The sequence below is a fragment of the Saccostrea cucullata genome, unplaced genomic scaffold (assembly GCF_032062105.1).
Source record: "Saccostrea cucullata isolate Sc308-1 unplaced genomic scaffold, CSIRO_AGI_Scuc_v1 ctg731, whole genome shotgun sequence".
Lineage (NCBI taxonomy): Eukaryota > Metazoa > Mollusca > Bivalvia > Ostreida > Ostreidae > Saccostrea > Saccostrea cuccullata.
In genome coordinates, this window is record NW_026933217.1 from 288,691 (window position 1) to 299,243 (window position 10,553).

The window sequence follows — 10,553 nt, forward strand, 5'->3', positions numbered from 1 at the left end:
CATCTTGGAAAAGTTTTCTTTAAACAACAGATATGTGCTTCAGTATTTAATCCCAGTCACCAAATTGAAAGCAGGAAAAAAAATCGCTTTACTAATGGAATTATATTTGATAAGTCTTTTCTTAATTTGATAAAAATCGTATTTTTAAGTACTATGTACTAAAGTGTGTAATTATCTGGCTAATATACCACTATGAAAAAGAATGTACATTACATTTCTTTTCTTTCTTCACATTTTATTATTTTTTTATCTTTGATCTTTAAAGAATAATGCTAAGACTTAGATAATATTAAACTGTCATTTTAAAGTATTAAAAAGAGAAATTATCACGTGTTGTTTTCACATGTTATGATTTTGCCCTATGTATGTTTCGAACATGTTGAACATTAGAACAAAGAAACACAAAAAGTTATAGGCGTAACTTACGAGTATAAGACGCAAAGAAAAAGATGCATTCTGGTTTTTACCTGAAATCTGACAGATACTAGTCCAAGTGTAATTTTGTCATAATATCTCGTTATTCAGCTATATTTTCTAAGTATGCAAAATAGACTTTCATTTTCAAACAACCCTTTTTCCTTGGTATCCGAATAAGGCTAGTGACGGAGTTAGGGTAAGGCAATACAAAAGGTAACATCAAAATCAACGTGATTAATAGAGAATAATAAATACATTGCACCCTTTTCCATAGCACATCCTCTATCATTCGGAGAAACTAATATCAGCCAGTGTCGAGGGCACGAGGGGTAATATTGGTCCAGGGCTTATACAGTATGTGATGAGAATTTGGGTATCTTTTATGATGTTAATTAAATACATTTATTATATATTTGTTGAATATTACAGGATTTTTGCATCCTTGATTGAACACAGGCGCTCGCCCTGTATCACACACCTTTACACACACTTTATTTCGCACTTTATCACACCCTTGATTACGTCTTTACGGAACATCACTGTACTTTTCATTCGGAGTACCTCAGATCATTTTACTGTCATATTCAATATGTTGTTTTCATTTGAACATACAAGGAGCAAAATGACTGACGTCACATGAGCATTAAACGACGTCACACTGTAAACTGTTTTCAAATATACAATAAAAACAACAATACATTACAAAATTTGTATCACACCCCATATCAACACTCAACCAATATCAGTCCTATGGCTTTCGGCCCTCGGGCTGATATTGGAGTCTGGGGTTGATTTACGTCAACTTCTTTTACTTATTCAGCAATATACCATATACGGAGTTTATATCTATCAGTTGATTCGATACGCTAGAGCATGCTCTTATTATGTATTAGTTATTTTCCGATCATGAAAAGGAGCACACGGCGGGTATGACCGTAGGCAGAAGATGCTAACTTCTCCATGGAACCTGATCCCATCTCTGATGTCTTGGAGGTTCGTGTTAGCTCTACTACTATTTTTGAATTGTGTTATGGACTATGATATTGAATACTGTTCGTTATGTCCATATCCTTTCATTGAACGACAAAACATCGTGTATTTAAAAAAAAATGGAATTGTATTTTCTCTGACAATAAGACAATACAAAGTTTTCTTTTAATGACAGATGATACAAACAAACTTTTGTAAAAAAAAAACTTGAAAATAACAACTTTAGTCATGTTTTAATGAGAAAAGTAAAGAAGTTTGACTGCATATTTTTTTTTCAAAATTCACAAAAATGGGATTTAAATAAAACTATTTCTATAAATTAATTAAGATGGTTTCAGAGAGGTATGATTTTGAACACGACAGAAGGTTTACAATTTATTTTCATTCTAGAAATTTATTATTTGCATTATTTGCATTGAAATTAGTCAAAAAAACATATATACCAATCCAGTCATCCATTTTTGTTTGTATCATCTGTCGTTAATAGTCAACAATTATTTAAAACATATCGCTAGCAAAACTAACAGATTCTAAAAATCTCAGACCTATAAGTTGTAACGGTTCATTGAAAAGTTGTAACAGGGTTGCATTTATCTACATTTAACATTTTTCATTTGATTGATTGATTGTTTATTGTTTATCGTACCTCTTCAGAATATTTCACTAATATGGAGACGTCACCATTGCCGGTGAAGGGCTGCAAATTTAGACATATGCTCGGCTCTTACGGCCTTTGAGCAGGGAGAGATCTTTATCGTGCCACACCTCCTGTGACACGGGGCCTCGGTTTATACGGTCTCATCCGAAGAACCGTCCCATTTAGTCGCCTTTTACGACAAGCAAGGGGGTACTGAGAACCTATTCTAGCCCGGATCCCCACGGGTACATTTTTCATTTGAAACAAGGTTATTAAGGTGTGCAAACAGATGCATGAACAGGATAAGTAAAAAGCCTGTAGCCCTACAAATACGAAAGTGAAAAATCAAATCTCAATTATATCGAAATTTTCTTTAATACTTCATTTTCCATTAAAGTATACTCTATGAAACATTTCTACAACTTAGAAATATCTAATGAAGATTGAAGTAAGTGGTCTATGACGCGAAATAGGGCAAAAGACGTTATTTTCTCAAAATATAAAACTATTTTACGACATGAATGGGTCTTCGCTGATTTTTTTCTAATTTAATCCTTAAAGTTTGCTTTAAAAAATAACATTTTTGGTTAATTATTGAGTAAAAAGCCAATATACCTTAAAAAATATAATTTTTTGACATAACTTTCATATCTTTTCGAGAAGTCAATGGTCATATCACAAACATTACTTTTAAATTGCCTCTCTTGATACATGTAATGGTAAGTGTGTACTAGTCAAAAATGTTTAGTCAGGAATTTTATTGCTAGGGCTCCAACTCAATTTATACCACATTTTTTAAAAATACATTTAAACAAAAACGTTTCCTTAAAAATCGTTGTTTTTCATGATTTCATAAATGAGAACTTTATTCTTACTATTAAATTCACAATTTGAGAATGACTTTTATATATCTGAAGTTAGTTGGCTTTTAAGCAAGTTAAGTTCGCACATCTCCTTCTCTTTTTATATTTCCCTTTTTTATTGTGATAAATTTTGTGACATTTTTTTGGATTCTTGCATGTATTTGTCACATTTTTTTCTCAAGCTCTCCATGTGCAATTAGGATAGACAAATCATTTTGATAATCCATGTGGAAATATACTTTGCGGTTTTGAAAAATCGCTAGCAAGCCAACTCTGACTATTAAAGATGATAATACATTTGTATTAAAAGAATTACATTTTACCCTGATAAAATAAAATTATTTTAATGTTAAAATACAAAAGTGCATGCGTCATTTTTATTTCATTCTACAATTTTTTTTTTATAATAGTTGATGAGTGAGTTTTTAAAAGAAGAAAAAAACTTATCATAAATAATCTAATTTTTAATTTCATTTTTTTAGGTTTTAGAAATGACATTTGAGATTATTTTTTGTCTTTAATCTCCTTTAAGCAACTTTAAGAGAATGTGGACAGAAAACGATTCTATTTAAGACAAAAAATACATTTTGAATAAAAGGATGAAACAATGATTTTACTTCTTACCTTTTAAGTTCTGATGGGGAAATCAAATTTGATTTCATATTTATAGAGTGAAAAAAATTTAGATTTTGAAGGGTTTTCCACACCAATAAATATTTTATTGATTCAACAGTAAATTTTAACAGATCTTATCATCGTTATATCGTTCATGCATTTAAGGAGAAAATCTTATAACGGCATAAGATAATGGTGACGATAGATGGGTTTTTAACATAAAAACCTTTCGATCCGGGTTTCCATGTCCGGCAAATCAGGAAACAAACAAGTGATATCGAAAATATTCTATTGAATTATTTTTATTTATTTCTCAATGTGCATATCAGAAAAAAGAAAAGCATATGACATGCCTTTAAAATCGTTTTATTGTTAGTCGTCCATTGTGTTTTGAACGTAAAGTAAAAACTGTTTTCTCTACTGAATTATAGAACGTTGTGGTGACCATTCGATGAAGAAAGGCAGATTTAATTTTTGTTTTCAGAAAAAAGGGTGATTTATGTACATATAAAGGCAACGTTTCATTACTTACAATGTCAAAGTCCACATATTGACAAAAAAATTATGAAATATCGTGTAAGTAGAAATTTTTAGCGAGGATTTAATTTTGGCATTATTAGCGAGACTATTGAGATCGCTAAAATTTAATATCGCTAAAAATAAATTGTTTGTTATTTGTACTAGCTTCTTTAGTGAGCATTCTAAGATCGCTAAAATTACTACTCGCTAAAAAAAACATGTTTTAAAGGAAAAATCGCTAAATTTGCGTCTCGCTAAAATTTTCACCTATCCGGAAGAAGTTTCAGATTTTGTTTAAATATTACACAAATGTTATTTACCATAATTAACATATTGTCATTCAAACATATGTATATTGCATTTTTATTTCAAATATCGGTTTTAATGTTTCCCTACCTTATAAAGCCTACAATATGTATTACTTTTTTCTTCATATTTTAAAGGGGGGTTATATTTTGAATAAAACTTTAAACTAATATCGAATAGATAGGAGAGATAAATGTAATGTTGAATATCCAAAGGTATACATACATATATCTTTCAAAAGATATTCAACATCAAAATTTAAATAATTTTATCACTTATCTCGATTTTTTTATGTTAAAAAATTTCAGGACGTATGTTTTCCTATCTAGTTAAAAATTTATAACCAAATTTTGGTATGTATTATTCACTGGTTATTTCATCCCGGCTTCTTATCTTATTGTGAGCAGACATGTGTATTTATAATTTAAAGATATCAAATAAAACTAATATTTAGTATAAATTCAACCAAATTGAGACTTAATACAACTTGTTAAATTAAGTAATGTAAACATAGAACAGTGTAATGTACAATCTAATTAAAGACATACCATCCATTTTGCTTTAAGTAAACTTGTTAGTCGTTTGTGGCAACTGTCCGGTAAATTTATAAAGAATGAAATGAAAAGTCTTATTTAATTTTTCATTGCTCAGAGTTTATCAACCTTTCAATGTACATTTTTCTTTGAAAAAAGTTTATGTTTGAGAAAATGTGACACTCCTTACTTTCCCGATACTACATCGTAATAATCAGTAAAACCACTTAAAGTGCACCGTCACCATGGATACCCATATTGCGAGCTCAATTTTCAGAAAGGTATACACATTGTAAATGTATTTTTGTTAACAATAAGACCAATTAAGTCCTATCTTTGGGTCTGGACTGCTAATTTTAATTATTGGTAGAGGAGATATTGTAAATCATAATTATACAAACTCTTCCTGTTAAACATCAATGACCAGAAGGATAAAATCAAAGTAAACTAATTTCGATCAGACAATATACACAAGCAATTACGAGGGTTGTTCGGAAATTATTGAGACAGTGTGTATACTTTTCTTTCTGATGAACGTCTTTCGGTGAAAAAAATGCATATACGAGGGTTGATCCAAAAGTTATGTCACTGTGTCAATATCTTTACTATTTGGCGTCAAATGAAAATTTCATTAAGTAATGTTTACTTGAATCAATTTTATAGACGTTTAAATTATTAAACGTAAGAGATGTCGCCACGTCACAACTAAACGTCACATTTTAAAGTGCAAATTGTTAGTATGAAAAAAGACAAACACATTAAAAAGCATCAAAAACAAACATCTAATCTCCCAATATTTTAGAAGACCAAATTTTTACGACATTTTCTAGTCTTAAGTTGAAAATTAAATGGCGTCATAGTTTTTTGATCATAAACATATTTGTTTTAATCTGCTGGATTGAACAAAAGAAATGTAGAAATGGAGAAAAACCGCTAAAACGATCTGTAATGCATTTTTGCTTCAAAATGGGAAATTACCCGTAGAAACAGTTACGATGATAATCAGACACACAGAGGATAGAACGTAAATAAGAGATTTGTTTATAGGTGGTTTTAGAGATTTTTAGCGGGTTATAGGTCACTGAATGATCAGCAGAGGACAGATAGACCGAAAAAGGGGGTCAGGTGGAAACGTTCTTGAAATTGTGTCTGACGTTTTCCAAAAAGAGAGACGATTAGACAGTTAGAGCGATATGGGAAACTTTAGGGGGTTTTTTTTAATGTACTGTTCAACGAATTTTGACAGATAACTAAATTATGTCTAAACTGAGTTTACAATGGGTGCCAATAGTTATATAAAAAAGAGAAATATATGTGAATGTGTTCGTGAATCTCAAATATTTTAGTGAAACGAAAGGGAAGCGTTTAAGTGTATGACGCCGCGTATCCATCATATGACGGCGACTAACATAATTGCACTTTGTATATACTTCGATATTTTGATAAGTATACATCATTTTAATTTGAATTTTTCTGGACTTATGTGTAATAAATATAGCTTCGATCATGTAAAATTTCGTTAATTTACGTAGACTAGTAGCATTTTTATCGAAGTTGTGACATTACTTTTGGATCAACCCTCGTACGTTTGACAAACATTGAGAATTCATTAAAGCATGATATAATTTACAAATATTAAATATCCTCTATTCAATGATATATAAATGTACCGATGGTAGGGGTACCTGGCGCAGTCACGAAATCAGATATTGAAAACATGTAAAACCAACGTTCAACCCCCCGGTGGACCAATGATAAGAGCGAAAATGATTAAATTTTTGCATATAATTTTTAAATTTTATATTCACTTCATGTTTTACAAATCTGATCCGGAATATGGAGATTATTTAAAAAAAATTAAGCGCGGAAAAGAAATCTGATAACGGCGACAAAATTAATTTTGACGCCAAGGCGGAACAGAGAGAGAACTAAATTTTCGCGTTGCGCCACGTAGAACTTTTTCCGGAGTGAGCAACCCTCTAAAATTAACAATAACAACGGTAAAACATGCCAAAGGGTATGTTATTTCACATGTATACATACTTTTTTTTCTTACCTAAATTTCAATCAAAGTAAATGAAACGTTTTGGACGACCATAATTTTTACCGCTACGGAATTAAGAACGTTGACCAGTGTTGCATAAATCGGCACTGCATGTTACTAAATCATTCTGTATATATGACGCATGAAAAATTAACGCATTTTTTTTTCTAAAGAATCGTTTAAGAAAATTGACAGTTGATTTTTGTATGATATGATAACAATGAAAGGAGAGTGAACACGTCCCGATTGTTTCAAACACGAAAACATCTCTGGCTGACGTGACGTAAAAATGACGTAGCGATGCTGCTCCAAGTCGATAGACATATGCATTTTATTATGTCAATGGAACTTATCTAATTATCCTATGAATTAGAAATTTTGTGGAATTGTCATATTCGTTGTCTGTAAAATGTAATTGAATTTTCCTGAATTTATCTCTGCCTTTTATGGGGTAAAAGGAAATGTGTCGATAATTTCCAAACAGCCCTCGTAAAGTCCGAGTTTCAGTCCTTTGATTCAAAGAAAAAAATCAGTATAAAATCGACTTTTATTACAATATTTTTAATAAACCCCAAAATTATCAGTGGAGTTTTAAAGGCTTATTTTTAAGGAAATACTGAAAACGTACTATTTTCCAAGGACTCATAATTCCGCGGAATCTGTATTTCTTTTTAAGTCCGCTGGTAGAAAATTACGCGGATTTTTTGAACCCTCAATATATTCCTTACACGTATTTTGAGAACGAAGGGACAAATTTCCGCGGAGAAAGTGTGACCGCGTACATAGCGTAAATTAATGTGAAACGCGGAAAAAGTACTTCTACCGTAAAAAAATCGTTTCCATGGTTAAAAGCCCAAAAAGCGTTTATTTTATGAACGGTGGGGAGGGGGGAGGGGGCTTGGGGTTACCGCAATATAGAGATTGTAGGACTTTGAAACTGAATTCTTTAAAAAGAAGTCAATATAAAATGATCTCCACCTATTTTCCCTTTTCCTTATCCGTGAGTAAATTGTTAAGGACTTGATGCGTTTGATTGATATAAGCAGCCTAGAGCTTAATGCAAATCAGCACGTAACCCATGGGCCAACGCAATGTACAGGCAAAATTTTTTAAAAGTTGATCACAATCATTGATACAGCCAACCAATCAAGAAAAGACGGATATAGTCAGGGGATTCTTATGAAGGGAATTTCTGCAGAAATAAATACACTCGTATATCCTCTTACAAATGAAAATTATCATCAAACATCAAAGAAAATGCGTTATTTTGAGTAAAAATAAAAGATGGATCGTGTATTAAGTTAGAGAAATATTTGTTAAAAATTAATTCATGAACCTTTTTCTTTGTAAATTTTAAAATATGTTTATATGAGAGAAAAAAATATTTAAACGTACTTTATAGAAAATCCTCTGACTTACAAACATTTCACATTTCAAGGTTTTTATTTTTTCCTATTAAATGTAGTTGACAATGTTTTAGAAAATATTCAGAGAATTTATTTATGCTTAATACAAAAATCCATTTCATATTCACCATTATTTAATTTCCTTCTAAAATAATAATTCAAAATCTTTTAGAGGTGGTGTCCTCTTAATTTCCATTTGAATAATAATTTCAGTATAAGAATGTTTCGTAAGTACACTGTCAGTACTGTTTTTTTTTGTTTGTTTTTTGTTGGTTTTTTTTTTTATTATTTTGAATAAATAATGATTGTTTTTATTTTATTCAATTTTCTTGTTTTCTTGGCATCAGTATTGTTAGTGCTTATCTAATCAAATATGTTCAATGTAGTTAGTTTTGTTTTGCACTTTAGCTTTTTATGCATAATTATCTGTTAAATCACCATGTTTGTGCATCGAGTACAGTATCTAATTCGATCAGGATTTCATTGCTATATGTAGCACAAAAAGATCACAAATATTGATAAAGATGCATCAAAACATTAAGGGGGATGTACAAGCCATATTGGATCTAGTCTGGTGTAAAATAAGAAATACCAAGTATGCGCTTAATACTCTACTAAACTAGCCCAAAGTTACTCAAAGTGCTAATGCACTAATTACCTACTGTTAGAGACCAAAATTAGTAAACAATTAAGTTTATTTTGTTTTAATTAGGAGGAAATTAATCATGTTAGAACTGCGCAGCTACAGCATTTACGAGATGATAAATGCATTGCAAATGGTGTTAGTTTGATTCATTGATAATATGGCTACAACCATTTGTTTCGCTTTTTTCTTGTCATTATCCATAATTCTTGAAAATAAAATTTTACATATGGGTGTCTTTCTGAGGCAATGTGTTTATTTCGTCCGCCATTCCTCTGTCACACAGAGTTCGAATAACATTGATTTTAGAATAAATGCGACCATAATTACATCAAGACAAGAAATTACTCGGTAATAATCATTAGGTTATATTACTTACTACTTTTATTTGTTGCATCGCATCATCTGATTAATGAAAAAACGCGATTTTAACCCCACTCCAGCAAATCGGGAAAAACTGTTCTGTTTACAGTTCGAGTTTCCTCGTAAAAATTATTCCACTGAGCACGTGGTTGGCATGTGCTTTGGGAAGATCCGTTTATTACCATGATTATATTTAATTTTTCATGGAACAAGTCTTGATAATTTGTTGGTTTCTTTAAAACTCAAGAAAAAAAGATAAAAATGTCCAAAACATATGTGTTTACGGCGGGTCTTTTTTCTGTGGCGATAGAAGTTATTTTCAAATGGGGCACTGCAAGGAGGATGCTAAGCATTTAATTTGAAAATGTTAAACAATATGCAGTGCATGAAAAACAAATTGTAATTACATGTCTTACATACTAAAATTGGTACATATGTATATTTTGTTTAGAAGTTAGATAGAAAAAATAGGCAGTTATAGGATTTCCTTCAGGCACCTCACATAAATAGCTAGATTGTTTGCAATGACCAACACATTGTATGGAGTAATGTTTGGACGTAAAAACGGATCATGTCTCATAATGTTGACAACGTTGTAAGCTCTTCTCGTTCATTGAACATACGAAGCTTGATAAAATATATTGACTTGTTTCTTTGAAATTTAAAAGCGAGTACAATGTTTGCAAAGAAAGGTTCATTGCATAGGCTATGTCTATCATCGCAAAAAAGTGAGAGCCCCCCCCCCCCGAAAATCTTATGTTTGTTTTTCAAAATAGTTCAAAATAGTGCAAAAGATTAAAAAAATTTGCATTACTAAGTACGTGATGGAAAATGTACTAGCCTTATAAGACCACTTGTTATAAAAATATTTGGTTGCCCTATCTCCTGATCTATTGCCTGGAAATGGCCCGACTCATTTTTAGCTCACCTGAGCCGAAGGCTTAAGTGAGCTTTTCTGATCAAAATTTGTCCGTTGTCTGTTGTCGTTGTCGTCGTCGTCGTCGTTGTCGTAAACTTTTCACATTTTCATCTTCTTCTCAAGAACCACTGGGCCAATTTCAACCAAACTTGGCACAAAGTATCCTTGCGTAAAGGGGATTCAAGTTTGTTCAAATGAAGGGCCCCGCCCTTTTCCAAGGGGAGATAATCATGAATTTGTTAAAAATTAATGGCATTCTTAAAAAATCTTCTTCTCCAGAACCGCTGGGCCAGGAAGC